Genomic DNA, 12,987 nt, shown 5'->3' with positions numbered 1-12,987 from the left:
CCTCAGCTATGACCCCGATGTCAAACCCTGCCTTAATTACAACTCTAATCCTCCCTTGGTCCAAAACTAGAGTCAGACACCTTTTTGGCATCTATGAGCCAGAAACTCCAGGAGCAAAAAGAGACAGGCTAGCAGGTCAAAGCTTGGCCCCCTGCACAGAACAGGACTTCACAGCACTGAACTGGGTCTATGCAATAAGTAGGAAACGGAGTTGCCAGACCATCATTAGTACCCCTCTCCATGTTTACTCTCTTCAAAAGCTGGATACCACCAATGGAGTTATTTTGGTGGCAGGAAGCTGAATGAGGATGGATGTGAGCCAGAGATTACTCTGGCTCCTAAGAAGGTGGCATAGCTTAGGGTTAGAGGATGTGGGTTTTAGAATCAGACCACCTGGATTTGATCCTTGATGGAGTGTTCCATCTCCTTACAATCTTGAGCATGTTATTTGACTTCTCTGACTCCCAGTGTCCTCATCTGTAAAATGGGGATACTAATCATGTGTCATTTTCTTATAGGAGAAATAAATAAGATCATGTATGTAAAACACTCAGCATCATGCCTGGAACATAGTAAACACTCAGTAAATAGTAGTGATTGTTAGTGACTCAACCTCTCTGTGGCTCAGTGCTGGTTTCCTTCCTTCCTGTGGATGTGGGAGGAGGAGGGCCTGATACTTGCCTATTCATAGACAGGTCAGTGAATGAAGAGAGAAGGGAGGAAATTAGAATCTCAAGTGCAGCTCTAGAGAACAGGCTTTGCCCTGGCTTTCTGCCTGCCCAGCAGCTGTGGTTTAGCATATGAATGGAAAATGTCCTCCTTAGCACAACACTTTTTTCACCCCACCTTCCCTAGCCACCGCCCTCAGGGAAGCAGGGAAGTTTTGTGGTTGATATTAACTCCTTGCATTTGCCCAGCACCTTTACAGTTTAGAAAGCCCTGTCCCATCTTTTGTCTCATTTGGCCCTCATACCTTGCTTGTGCTGTAACCAAGGGTAACCCCTATAAGCCCCATTTTACCCAATAGGAATCAGAGTGATTGATTATGTGACTTGCCAAAGGCTGCACAGTCAGAAGTTACAGAGCCAGGACTGAAAGATGTTCTGACTCCATCTTAGTCATCTGCCCTCCCTCTTCATGGCCCCTATGCCCAGCTCATGGAAAAACGTTTTCCAAAGAAAAGCATAGTTTGTATGTTCTACATGTAAGTTTATTTCAGCCAAAGTGTCAAATGGTGAAAAACTTCTTCACCTCTTTCTTCAGGATCCTTTGCTTCATGTTCAAGTATGCGTATGGTTCCCAGGAAAAAGAGAGGAAAGGTCTGTTTTCTGTTAGTTATGCAGAAAGTATTTACTGTCATGCCTGAACCCTAAGCAGTAACCAAATCCTATGTCACTTGAGTGTTTGCCCAAATCTCTACCTCTTATGCTAATTCAAACCAAAGTTCCCATATTTGTCCATATATCATGATCCTCTTCCTTCCTTTCAACATTCAGGGAAGGAACCTGAAGTGTTTATGGAAATTGCAAAAAGAGGACAAAATCAGATGAAAAGATCTGGAGACCTGGGGTCAAAATAGTGGGAATTCACTGCAAAAGGGAAGGATTCTAAGCACTTGTGTGAAATAGGAATTTTTTTTAACATTGATTTATTTATTTTGACAGAATGTGCATGCACACGCGAGTAGAAAGGCAGGGAGAGAGCAGGAGAGAGAGAATCCCAAGCAGGCCCCATGCTGCCAGCACAGAGCCCAACATGGGAGAGGGGGAAGCTTGATCTCATGAACCATGAGATCATGACCTGAGTTGATATCAAGAGTCAGATGGTTAACTGACTGAGCCACCCAGGCACCCTTGAAACAGAGAATCTTAGTGTGAATCATGTTAAGCAAGCAACTCTGGTTTGGGACAGCTAATTTTGTGCAGAAATCTTATTCTCAGACTGGCTAGGAACTGAAGATACTGCCACCATTGGAACAACCAGTCTTAGTCTCTGAGCCATCCATACCCACTACTGTAAGTATAAAGAGTATAAAGAGCCTGGGCTTCACGATCTTACAGACCTAGCTTAGAATCCTGCCTCTGACATTTACCAGTTCTGTGACCTTAGGTAACTTCCCTAGCCTCTCTGAAGTTAGGTGTCATCTGTAAAATCGTAGAGTAGTACCAACTTTCCAAGTTGGCAGGAGGATTAAGTTATCCAATTTAAATAGAATATCTGGCACGTAATGGATGATTAATAAATGGTAGGTATGAGTTCTTTTTTTAAGCAATTAAGAATTATGCCATGGCCGTGTTTTCTAAACAGTATCCTTATAGATAATACAATTTAATGAAAATAGCAAAATGACAAAAATCCATTGGTGATTCTCAGCCTGAATAGTCCCTCTCTGGCCTCCCAGGGGTTCAACTAGTTACTCAAGAGCCTCAATTATTTGTAGAGGAAAGATTCTGCATCTCCGTATGAGGAGATCACTGGGTTTTAACATCAGATCCAGGTTGTTCCAAGTCATTAAGTGCTGTATCACCTTTACTTGAGACAGTGGAAAAGCCTGATGCCATCCCAATTCTGCCATGAACTATTTGTTTGAACCAAGGACTAATTGGAACTCATTGGCAGGTCCCAATTTCCTCATCTGCAAAGAAGTTTGGACATATAGTCAATTTTCTGGAGTCTCTACCAATTCTTTAAAGCTGTGACTCTGGAATCTAGAACAAATCCTACCTTGACTACTGGGCAAATGGGTAGCAAGAATTAGAAAAATGAAAAAAATCTACCTCATCTTCACCAAGGGGTTATCTACTAAACAAATTGGTTCGTGTGTGTGTGTGTGTGCGTGTGTGTGTGTGTGTAAAGATCTGACATTTATGTTTTTGTTATTTTGAGACCCTAAACTATAGACTGTTACTAAGCTATCACAGTTTACTAGTCAGCATGTAAGTCTTTCCATGTAATAATCATAGTAATAATAATCATAAAGCAATAATAACATACCTTTACATTTATAAATATTTTTGCACATAAAGCAACTATATATATAATTACTATATATATAATATACTATACATATATGATATAATATAAAATACATATATATATACTATACATATATATATAATTTTGATTTCATAATGACTTGCTGAAATAGGCTATATTCCTATTTTACAGATAAGGAAATGGAGGTTCAGATGAGACAAGTAACCTGCCTAAGGTTATAGAGCTAGTAAGTGGCAGAACCATGTGGTCTTCTGTCCCCTCACCTTATGATTCCTCTCCAACCCATAATCTTACACAGTAAACCATGACCAATTGTGCAGTTTGTAAAAGGTGTTGTGCCTGCCTCAATTTGCCTAACTGGTTGCTCCCATCAAGGCCTGGCAGAACAGAAACCTGAACCAGCAGCGCCCTACCCCATGAACAGTGCTTTGCACCCTTATACATAATGTGACACCTGGGAACTTCACTGAGAGACTAACACAAAACGTGAAGTCATCAGAAGGCACGAAACAGCAACTAATAATTCTCTATATTGGTGTTGTTCCTTTTCTTCTAGAATGTTAGTTTTACAAATGCTATCATAGATTTTCCTTTAAGGCAGCTTTAATGATGTGACCCATTTCCTTATGTGAGAAAGGCTCAAGAATATTGGAACTCATTACTTGTCTCAAAGAAGAAAATATTTTGTTTGGCACAATGTGGACTGTTGATCCACAAGTTCAACCTGACTGTTCTACTTAGAATAAGCACAAATGAGTTTAGATCCACAAATTCAGGATCTAAATATTCTGGCCAAATTCTAAAGAAATTGGCCGTCTTACAAGTGAAAATTCCAACCAAAATGAAAAACACCTTGCACAGAGGCAATACTGTATACTTTCAGAGACAGGGCCAAGGCCATGCTGAGGGTTTTCAGAGTCATGCAATGGTAACTCTTTCTACCCAGGATCTGTCATACTTCTAATCAGTTTTTTCCCCACTGTTTGGTCTTTTTGCCCTACATAGCAAGTTTCTCAGGTCATGATGGAGTATGTGTTGGTGTCTAAAATTTTTCTCATAGAGAATATGAGGATAGGGCCAAGTGGGCCAGAGGCTTCTAGGAAGTTCGAGCCTCCTTTCCCCTCTTCCTCTCCCTCATAAGCCATATCCCAGAAACCATGCCAAGAGGAGCTTGAGGTGTGGCTGTAGGAGAGGCAAGAGTTATGGAGCAGTATGTTATATGCTCCCTTCCAAGACCAGACCCAGGCTAATTTGAAGTCCCATACCCTCAAGCTATGTCTACTGTCAAGATGTGTATCTGTGGAATCTACTGGAAGATTTCATTGAGCTAATAAAAGCATTAGGAGTATAGTCAATAAAATGAGCTTTTAACAACATGGAAAATTGCTTAGGCCATAAGAAACAAAACCAAGGGCATATACAAGTTAAAAAAAATGCTTATAAAATAAGATTTGAAAAAAATACACCAAAGTATTGACACTTCTAAGCTGGAAGTACTCAGGACTACTGCTCTATCCTGCCCAGTGAACATTCTCCCTTCAGGAAATAATCCCCTATATTTGCTTTGGTAAACCACCCTCCCCTCATTCTCAGACAAGTGTCCTGGGTGAAGCTACAGATGTGGAACCCAGTGCACTAAAGCTAATCATCTTATCTCATTCCCCTGCCATAATCTGTGCATGGACATGTAGCCTAATTAGAGTCAATGAGACATGAGGAAATGTTTACTACTAGACTTTGGTGGAAAGGAAGCTTTCACTCTTCTATTGAAATGGTGTATGATGCTAAGTTTCAAACTGCTACAGTCATTTGTCACCATAGAGTGAAAGCATGGTAATGACTCAGGTGACCACAGAGTAGAGTCCAAGGCTCCAGACATACTGTCCAATCCAAGTAAAGAGAGAGAGGCCAGGTCCTTTGTGACATCATTTGAGCCATTGGATCAAAGCTTGCCTAGAGCCTCTGGACTTGTCAGAAGTGGTATTGGGTTATTTTGTCACTTGCAGTGTAAGGAGCCCTATAACTGATACAGAAATTGATACTGTATTTTAAATTATGAAAGTCATTTTTCACTCTGTAATTTATGAATAGCCATTCCCATTGTGTTTAAGAACACAGTCTCTCGATTCAAATCCCAGAGTCTCTATTTAATAGCAATGAGACCTTGGGATAGTAGCTTTACCACTCTGGACTCAGTTTTTCCATCTTTAAAAGGTGTATAATAATACTTACTGCACAGAATTTTTATGAGGATCGATAATTAAGATATAAAGCACTTAGAAAAATGTCCAGCACATGGTAAACACTAAGTGTTTGTTATCACTTTGATTTCCACACAAAGTGATCCCCAAAGGAAGCTGCATGGCAGAGCATTGGGGATAGAAAAGATTTTTCTTCCAAATGTCTCTATCCCATTACATTTTTGACAAGCTCGAAATAATGAAAATCACTAGAAGGTATTTGTGAAATATGTGGTGAGGTGACAAGGTGGCATCATGAGAGAGCATGATTTTGAGATCACTGAAGACTTGGGTTCCAGTCCCCACAAACAAATTTTTAGCGGTGTGGCCTTGGATAGTTATTTAAATTTTCAGAGTTTTTGCTTCCCCTTATGTAAAATGTGAATGAGAACACCTTCCACATTGGAAAGATTATTTGGGATATTAAGTGCCTAGTAGAGTCAGTTGGCTGGCACTCGAAGGGTAGTTAAGATGACTAGTTATTCAGGCATTGAAAATTTGTCTCTGATCAGTTAGAGAAAACAGTATAACTTATTCCTACTTGGAAAAAATAACTTTCTCTTCTTTTTAAAATCAAAATCACAGTTTAAATGGTTTAGAATAATTTTGTGGATATAAGGTTGGATCAGTTAGTCCATGAGTGGCTAGGTGCTAGAGGTTTAAAGATATACTGGGTTTCCCTTCTCCCTCCTCCTATCATTACAGATAAACACATGGAATGTATTGTCCATTCTTTCATTTTTCGCTCTGCCTTCATGCGTGCAGAAAAAGGTGGTGTGTGAAAAAACATCCATGATAATGATGTTAAGAGGTAAAAGGGGAGAAAGGAAGGTATGCAGAAAGAGCCAGGGAAGGGAGATGTGTGATGGCACATTGGGGCATTGGCGGTCCTCTTTCACAGAGCTCCATAGACAGAATCAGAGCTGGACACAAAAAGTTCAGTTCCAGGCGGGTTTTTTTTTAGTTTTTCCATTTATTTACCACAATCAAGAGTGTGAGCTGCCTTGAATGTCCCTGGAAATTTTCTACGTGACCTTTGAGGCTCAGTTCCCAAGTCAGTCAACCCTTGGGAAAATGCCTCATTTTAAGCTCTGGCCCTGGGTACTTGAAAGCAAGTTTTCATATGGTTGATCTCACTCCTCATCTCATTCCCTACACAGCAAAAATCACATTAAGGACAGCAGATATGCTGTATTCTAATTTGGGGTGTCTTACCTATGACTGTCATGGCAGATGTGAGAAGAGGGAGCATACACTTGGAAGAGCTAAAAATTTTCTTCTGATATGTCAAGATATTTTAGTAAAATTCATTCCAGATTATGTTTTTTCTCTTTGTACTCCCCATTTACTAACTCTCCCCATTGCTTTAGAAAACTCATCACGACATTAATAGGGAATAAAGGTGTCAAACTCTTGGCTTTCAAGTTCAAAAGCCTTGGTCCAGTATAAGACAGAAGGGTTTGGGAAGAGGGTTTGCTGCCCAGTTTTAACTCTCCCTTCTGCTGTGATAACAAACATTTAGCATCAACCTCCCACCCACATCCACTTCCAGGCTGATAAAGACTTCCCAAGTTGGGGAGAACAAAAGTAGAGAAATGAGTGTAAGCAAGAGAAATAGAGGTATTAGAGTTATAAGAAAGGCTCTTTTACCATGCCTTTTACCTTGAGGTTAGCTCTATGGTGGGGAAAGATGATGGAGGCTCATGATGATGTTGGGGATCTGTTACCATGTAAAATCCTGGGAGGCAACAGCCTAACGGTGTTTCCTAGCACACAATGTTGTGACAGTAGTAAGGTAAAAATGGTCACATAGAGTGCTATGGATAGGGAAAGCTTAAGGCAGCCCCTCTGAATCTCTAGCAGCCCCAGAGAGGCACAGATGAAGAGCTAAATTGCTCCTAGACTCTCAATAAGGGCACAACATTTAGCTGACAAAGGGCCCAAGGGGTCCAATAGCCATAACAGTGCATCACAAAAGTGGAAAGTGGCATACGACGTGCACATCATGAGTCCAGGTGTGTCAAAATTATCTCCACAGGTACCTAATGTAGCACCCAAGAACCACATGGGACTATTGGTCATCTCAACAGATGCCAGGCCATGTCAAGACTAAGGACAGAAGCCCTTTCCTGCTGACCCAGAAGTTAGCTAACACTGGAGAAAAGGAAGTAGAAGAGATCATCTGGAGTCATTTGCATTCTTTGTTGTAAGTTTCTCAGGGCCTAGAGCAGGGAAAAGTCAGATATATTTCTGGGAGGAGGCAGTAACTCCTAGGATGAATATTGAAAGATGGTAATCAAGTTAGGCAAAGAAAATGAAGCAGGCAATGATAGGGCAAGGGAACAGCATACGCTGTCTTTTCTTGGCATGGAAGCAGGAAACAGTGTATTGGAAGTTGGCCCAGGAACCATTAGCAAATTGGTAATGTGACAGCCTGGTGTTGGAGGTTATATTAAAGATAAGGCTGGAGAAGTAAGGAGAGGTCAGGCAATGGAAGACTTTTAAGACACACAAAAGTGGCTTGGTGATAAAAAGGCTTTGAAAGAGATGGTCACATTTTCAGCATTGTGCATGATGGATTTGAGGGTTTCATTCTGGTTGTTTATTCCTCCCTAACAAAACTTAGTAATTTAAAATAACATTTTATTACATGTCACAGTTTTGGAGGTCAGGAATTGGGCAGGACTAGCTAGGCAATTCTTCTGCTCTCTGTGGCACTGATTGGCATCATGGTAGTATGCATCTGGCAGCTAATCTGGTATGGATGTTACAAGATGGTTTTACTTTTGGTAACTGGGCAGGTGGGCCACTGTCCCTCTCCATGTCATCTCAGCCCTCTTCATATGGTCTAAGAAGGAAATTAGACTTCTGACATAGGGGCTCAAGATTTCCAGATACCAAGGTGAAAGCTTTTCTTAAAGGTTAGCCCCTGGGTGCCTAGGTGGCTCAGTTGCCTAAGTGTCTTACACTTGATGTGGCTCAGGTCTTGATCTCAGGGTTGTGATGTTGGGCTTCTTAATTAAAAGGAAAAGAAGAAGAAGGAGGAGAAGAAGAAGAAGAAAGAGGAAGGAGAAGGAGAAGAAGAAGAAGGGGAGGGAGAGGGAGGAGGAGGAAGGAGAAGAAGGAGAAGGAGAAGAAGAGGAGGAAGAAGAGGAAGAGGAAGAAGAGGAAGAGGAAAAAGAAAAGAAGGAGGAGAAGGAGGAGGAGGAGAAGGAGAAGAAGAGGAAGAAGAGGAAGAGGAAGAAGAAGGAGAGGAAGAAGAAGGAGAAGGAGGAGAAGAAGAAGCTGCCTCTGAACGGGCATAGAGGCACTTTTTCTGTATTGTATTGATCCATGCCATACTCAAGCTTCCCTAAATTCAATAGGAAGAAAAATAGACCTCACCCTTCCACAGAGGATATCATGGAATTTGTAACCATCTTTAAGCCACCACAGAGTCTGAGGAGGTGAGATTGGAGGTAGAGAGAAGTACAGAGTTATTATAATCCCCAGTTCATTAAGTATTCTTGCATGAGCACTTCCAGATGTTGTCTATTTCTTTATTTTATTTAAATTCAAGTTAGTTAACATACAGTGTAGTCTGTTTCAGGAACAGAACCCAGTGATTCATCTCTTACATTTGACACCCAGTATTCATCCCAAAAAGTGCCCAAATGTTCTCTTAACACCTTTCTCACAGCACTATGACGTAGCTGTAATTGCTGGTTTGTTTACCTTTCTCATTAGACTTTGAGAGTCTCAAGAACAACACATGTCTCTTATTCAGATCCATATCTCAGTGCCTGTCACATAGTGAATGTTCAGTAAATGTTTATGGAATAAATGAATTGAATAAACTGGAACAGTTGGTATCCCCTTAATTCCTGGGTCTTTGGAATACCAGAGCAAGCTCCTATTTAATATAATTCCCTTCTCTCGATCCAGCTCTTTTTATTGACTTAAGAAATGCCAGATTTGAATATGTAAAAATAACATTCAGTGTATACATATATGTAAATATCTTTAAACTTTTGCCTGCTATGTTAGTTTTCTATTGCTGCACAAATTACTATAAACTTATCTTAAACAACACACATTTATTATCTCACAGTTATGGGTCAAGAGTCTGAGCACAACTTGACTGAATTCTCTGCTTTGGGTCTCACAAGGCTGCAGTCAGTTTGGTGGCTGAGGATGCTGTCTTATCCAAGGCTTCACTTGGGCAGGATCTGCTTTTGTTGGCAGAATTAAGTTCCTTGAGGTTGTAAGACTGAAGCCTTCAGTTACTTACTAGCTGTTGGCCAGAGGCCATCTTCCATTCCTTGATACATGGATCTCTCCATATGACTGCCCACAGAATGGCAGTTTGCTTCATCAAAGCCAGCAAGAAAGAGTCTCCTCACAAGACAAGTATTTCAGTTTCATATAACATAGAGGCCACAATATGGCAGTTTGAGTTTTCAAAGCCACAACAGAGAGACACTAGCAAGATGGTCACTGTAATCTTACATAGCATAGTTCTTTACAGCCCTTCTCTCACGGAGAGGAAATCACACAAAGAACACTGGGAAGCAAGAGATCATACATAGAATTTACAATAAGTGTCTGTGTATCATGCCCGCCTACAGCAAAATAGTGATTCTCATAATTTGAAATACAAGCTAGATTAGCTTTGCTCCCATTCTTATTTGACTCAACACTAAATTCCATTTATTTGTCAATCCCAGAAAATGATCAAACCCTAAAATTCTAAAGAAAAATCAGGACCATTTTCAAAACATTCCAGCTATTCCTACAAGTATATTCATTTAATTTTTGCCTTTTCAGTAGGCACCAGTGCGCCAGCTTCCCTTGAGGAGACAGACACACATTTGCCTCAGCCATTATTTAATACAGTTAGTACTGAAACTTTATCCAAATTCTAGGCAAAGGGCTGGAAATTCTTGGCCATACAAACCCATAAAATAAAATATATTTTTTAAAACATTCATGTTGGTACTTTCTTATTTATCTGGTTTTAGTACTAAGTATCAAACTTTAGCCAAGGAATCTGTTTTGTAACTGAAAAGTATTCTTGCATATGAGGGTCAACAGCGGAAAAACCTTTGCTTCTCCAAGTGTTGTGTCAACGTTAACAAAAGCAAAGTATGGTGAAAATCCTTAAGGTGATATTTTAAAGCTAGTCTGGGCCACTGCAAAGCTGTAGTCCTAATAACGGACTTCCTTATCCTGTGTATTTGTCTGGGAATAGGATACACCTGACTGTTGCTCACACTTCTGCACTGGCCTTTCATTCTCCTTGTGAAAGAGGGTAGTGCAAGATCATTGACAAACCCAGAACTATTTGATAGTTATCCAGAGGTCTAGAGTAACAAGATGCTAGACTCCCTGTGTTTCGATTTGCATTTGTGTTTAACCTTTATACAGAGCAGTATTTATTTCATTTCTTTTTTTTTTTAAACTATTTATTCATTTTGGGGACAGCACAAGCAGCGGAGGGGGAAAGAGGATCCAAAGCGGGCTCTGCACTGACAGGCTGACAGCAGGGAGCCCAGTGTGACTCCAACTCACGGACTGCAAGATCATGACCTGAGCCAAAGGTGGACACTCAACCGATTCAGCCACCCTGGTGCCCCTATTTATTTCATTTCTAACTCTCTTGATCTACTATAGTTATTCATTAAAATGAAATAAAATAAGCAAATACTAATAAATTAAGAAGTTTCTGCTAAATTCTCAATTTTAAAACAATAGCCATAAAACTGTGGTGTTAGAAGTTAGAATAGTGGTCACCAGTGACTTTCCAATAACCAGAAGGGTCCTTTTGCGGGTGTTGGTCATGTTCTTTTTCTTGATCTACATGCACATTATATGGCTCTGCTCAATTTGTGAAAAACTATCAAGTTGTGCTCTTACAGAATGCCCAGTGATTATATATTATTCTTCAGTAAAATTTTTGAAATGAAGTCACATTCATGCTTAGTTTTGTTGCTATGAAACGAATTTGTCATGTTTTTGGCTTGCAAATTTGGTTGCAACTTGATTTAAGTTCATATTTCATCCCAGACTTATTAAGTAGACTACAGTGTGGCTGAAGCTGCTCCATTTTTAAACTTATTTTGAATTACTTTTCATTTTTCTTGGTGAATCACATGCTATTAGGTTACAAAGATTTGGAGTCCCCAAGATGTCCCCAACTCACCATTGATTAAATATTTAATTTTTTTAAATTTAATAATTTAATAAAAATTTTTAATTTAATAGTCTGAATTAAATATTTAATTTTTAAACTTTCTAAAGTATTTTATGCTAATAATGAAAAACATTAAACTAGGGGACTGAAATTGGTAAGAGTAGGACCCAGGACACAGAAGGAGGAAACCTTTTAAAGGAATAAGGCAGTGGGAAAAAAAGAAAAGGATATACAGTTGCCTCCTAAATTGGGGAAAAGATAAGATTGCTCACAAATGATGGTATTGGTTTTTCCCAGGGAATAATGAAATAAGATTCCATGCTAGGAATGAATGTCAGGGTGGGGCTGGTAGTTCAAGCACAAGGGATAGTTAGGAAATAGTATTGATAAGGTAAATATGGCTGAAGGTCAAGGGGATTGAAGATACTAGTAAGAATGCAGTTAAGAAAGTTGCTAAAAGGGTTCCCACAGTTTAGGGAGATAAAGTGAAGGTAGGAAATAACTAATAAACTTTGAGAACCAAGACTAGAGGTCACGCTGAGGACAAATCACAGAGTAAGTGGGAGTGAGGGAGTAAAAGAGGCCCAAGAGTAGGTGGCTGTGGGTAGAAAGAAGCTTAACAATTGAAAATTTTGCAGGTGGAGTAATTTCATCTGATGACTGGATTCAAGGAGTGGCTACATCTGTGGGTTTCTGACAGAGTGAAGTTGAAGATGATTGGAACAGAGAAAGATGAGAAATTGTGAGGTCAGGGTGCTAACTGAGTCATTATCATGTTTGCTGAAATCATTAGGCTGGGGCAGGACATGGGGATAGTTCCAAGGCTGACACAGAGTTTCGGAAACACACTTGGGCACAGGCAAGGAAGTAAATGGCTATCTTGATGAGGGCCAACTGTATGCAAATAGCAAGCAGGCAAAATTTCTCTCAGACATATATTACCTTTGTCACATAGCATTTTTTCCTAGCTTTGTTCACCTACTCTCAAGTCACCTCATTGTCCTCATGTTGCTCTCTCACTGTACACTTCCCAACTCTCCACTTTTGATACATGTGAAATCCCACATGATCCTAAGGCATACTTGGAAAGTTCTTAATTGATATGTCACTTTATCCCACTTATTATTGAATTTTTACAGGGCTTTCTCATGACAAATCCTAAATGTAAAAATGGTCATTTTGGGCCACTACCCTAAGGAGATGTTTGCAAAGTCCTAGAATTCCAGCCAAGGCAGAAGGGCTCTTCCTGTTCTGAAAAATATTTCTCCAATATTGATTCATTCTTTTAGCCCAGGAGTTTATCCCCACAAAATATGAGTTTCTTAGAGGTTAGGGCTGGACTAAGGCAGTACAGAGATACCCACAAAGGGACTAACTCAGTCTTTTGCTTTTTTGACCAGTGCACAAGGCAGACTACTGTGCTGTGAGATACTTTTTCCTTCTGACTTTATTCCCTGTGCCAGAGTAATATCATTTTCAATATATGCTGTGATGTGAAAGATTTAGGAAGCATTGACATAACAGACATTTAATGACTACAAATTTATTTAGCACCTACTATATACAAAGCACCTCATC

Source organism: Prionailurus bengalensis, chromosome A1, assembly GCF_016509475.1.
Source record: "Prionailurus bengalensis isolate Pbe53 chromosome A1, Fcat_Pben_1.1_paternal_pri, whole genome shotgun sequence".
NCBI classification, from domain to species: Eukaryota; Metazoa; Chordata; class Mammalia; order Carnivora; family Felidae; genus Prionailurus; species Prionailurus bengalensis.
Note: the sequence above shows the minus strand (reverse complement) of the source record.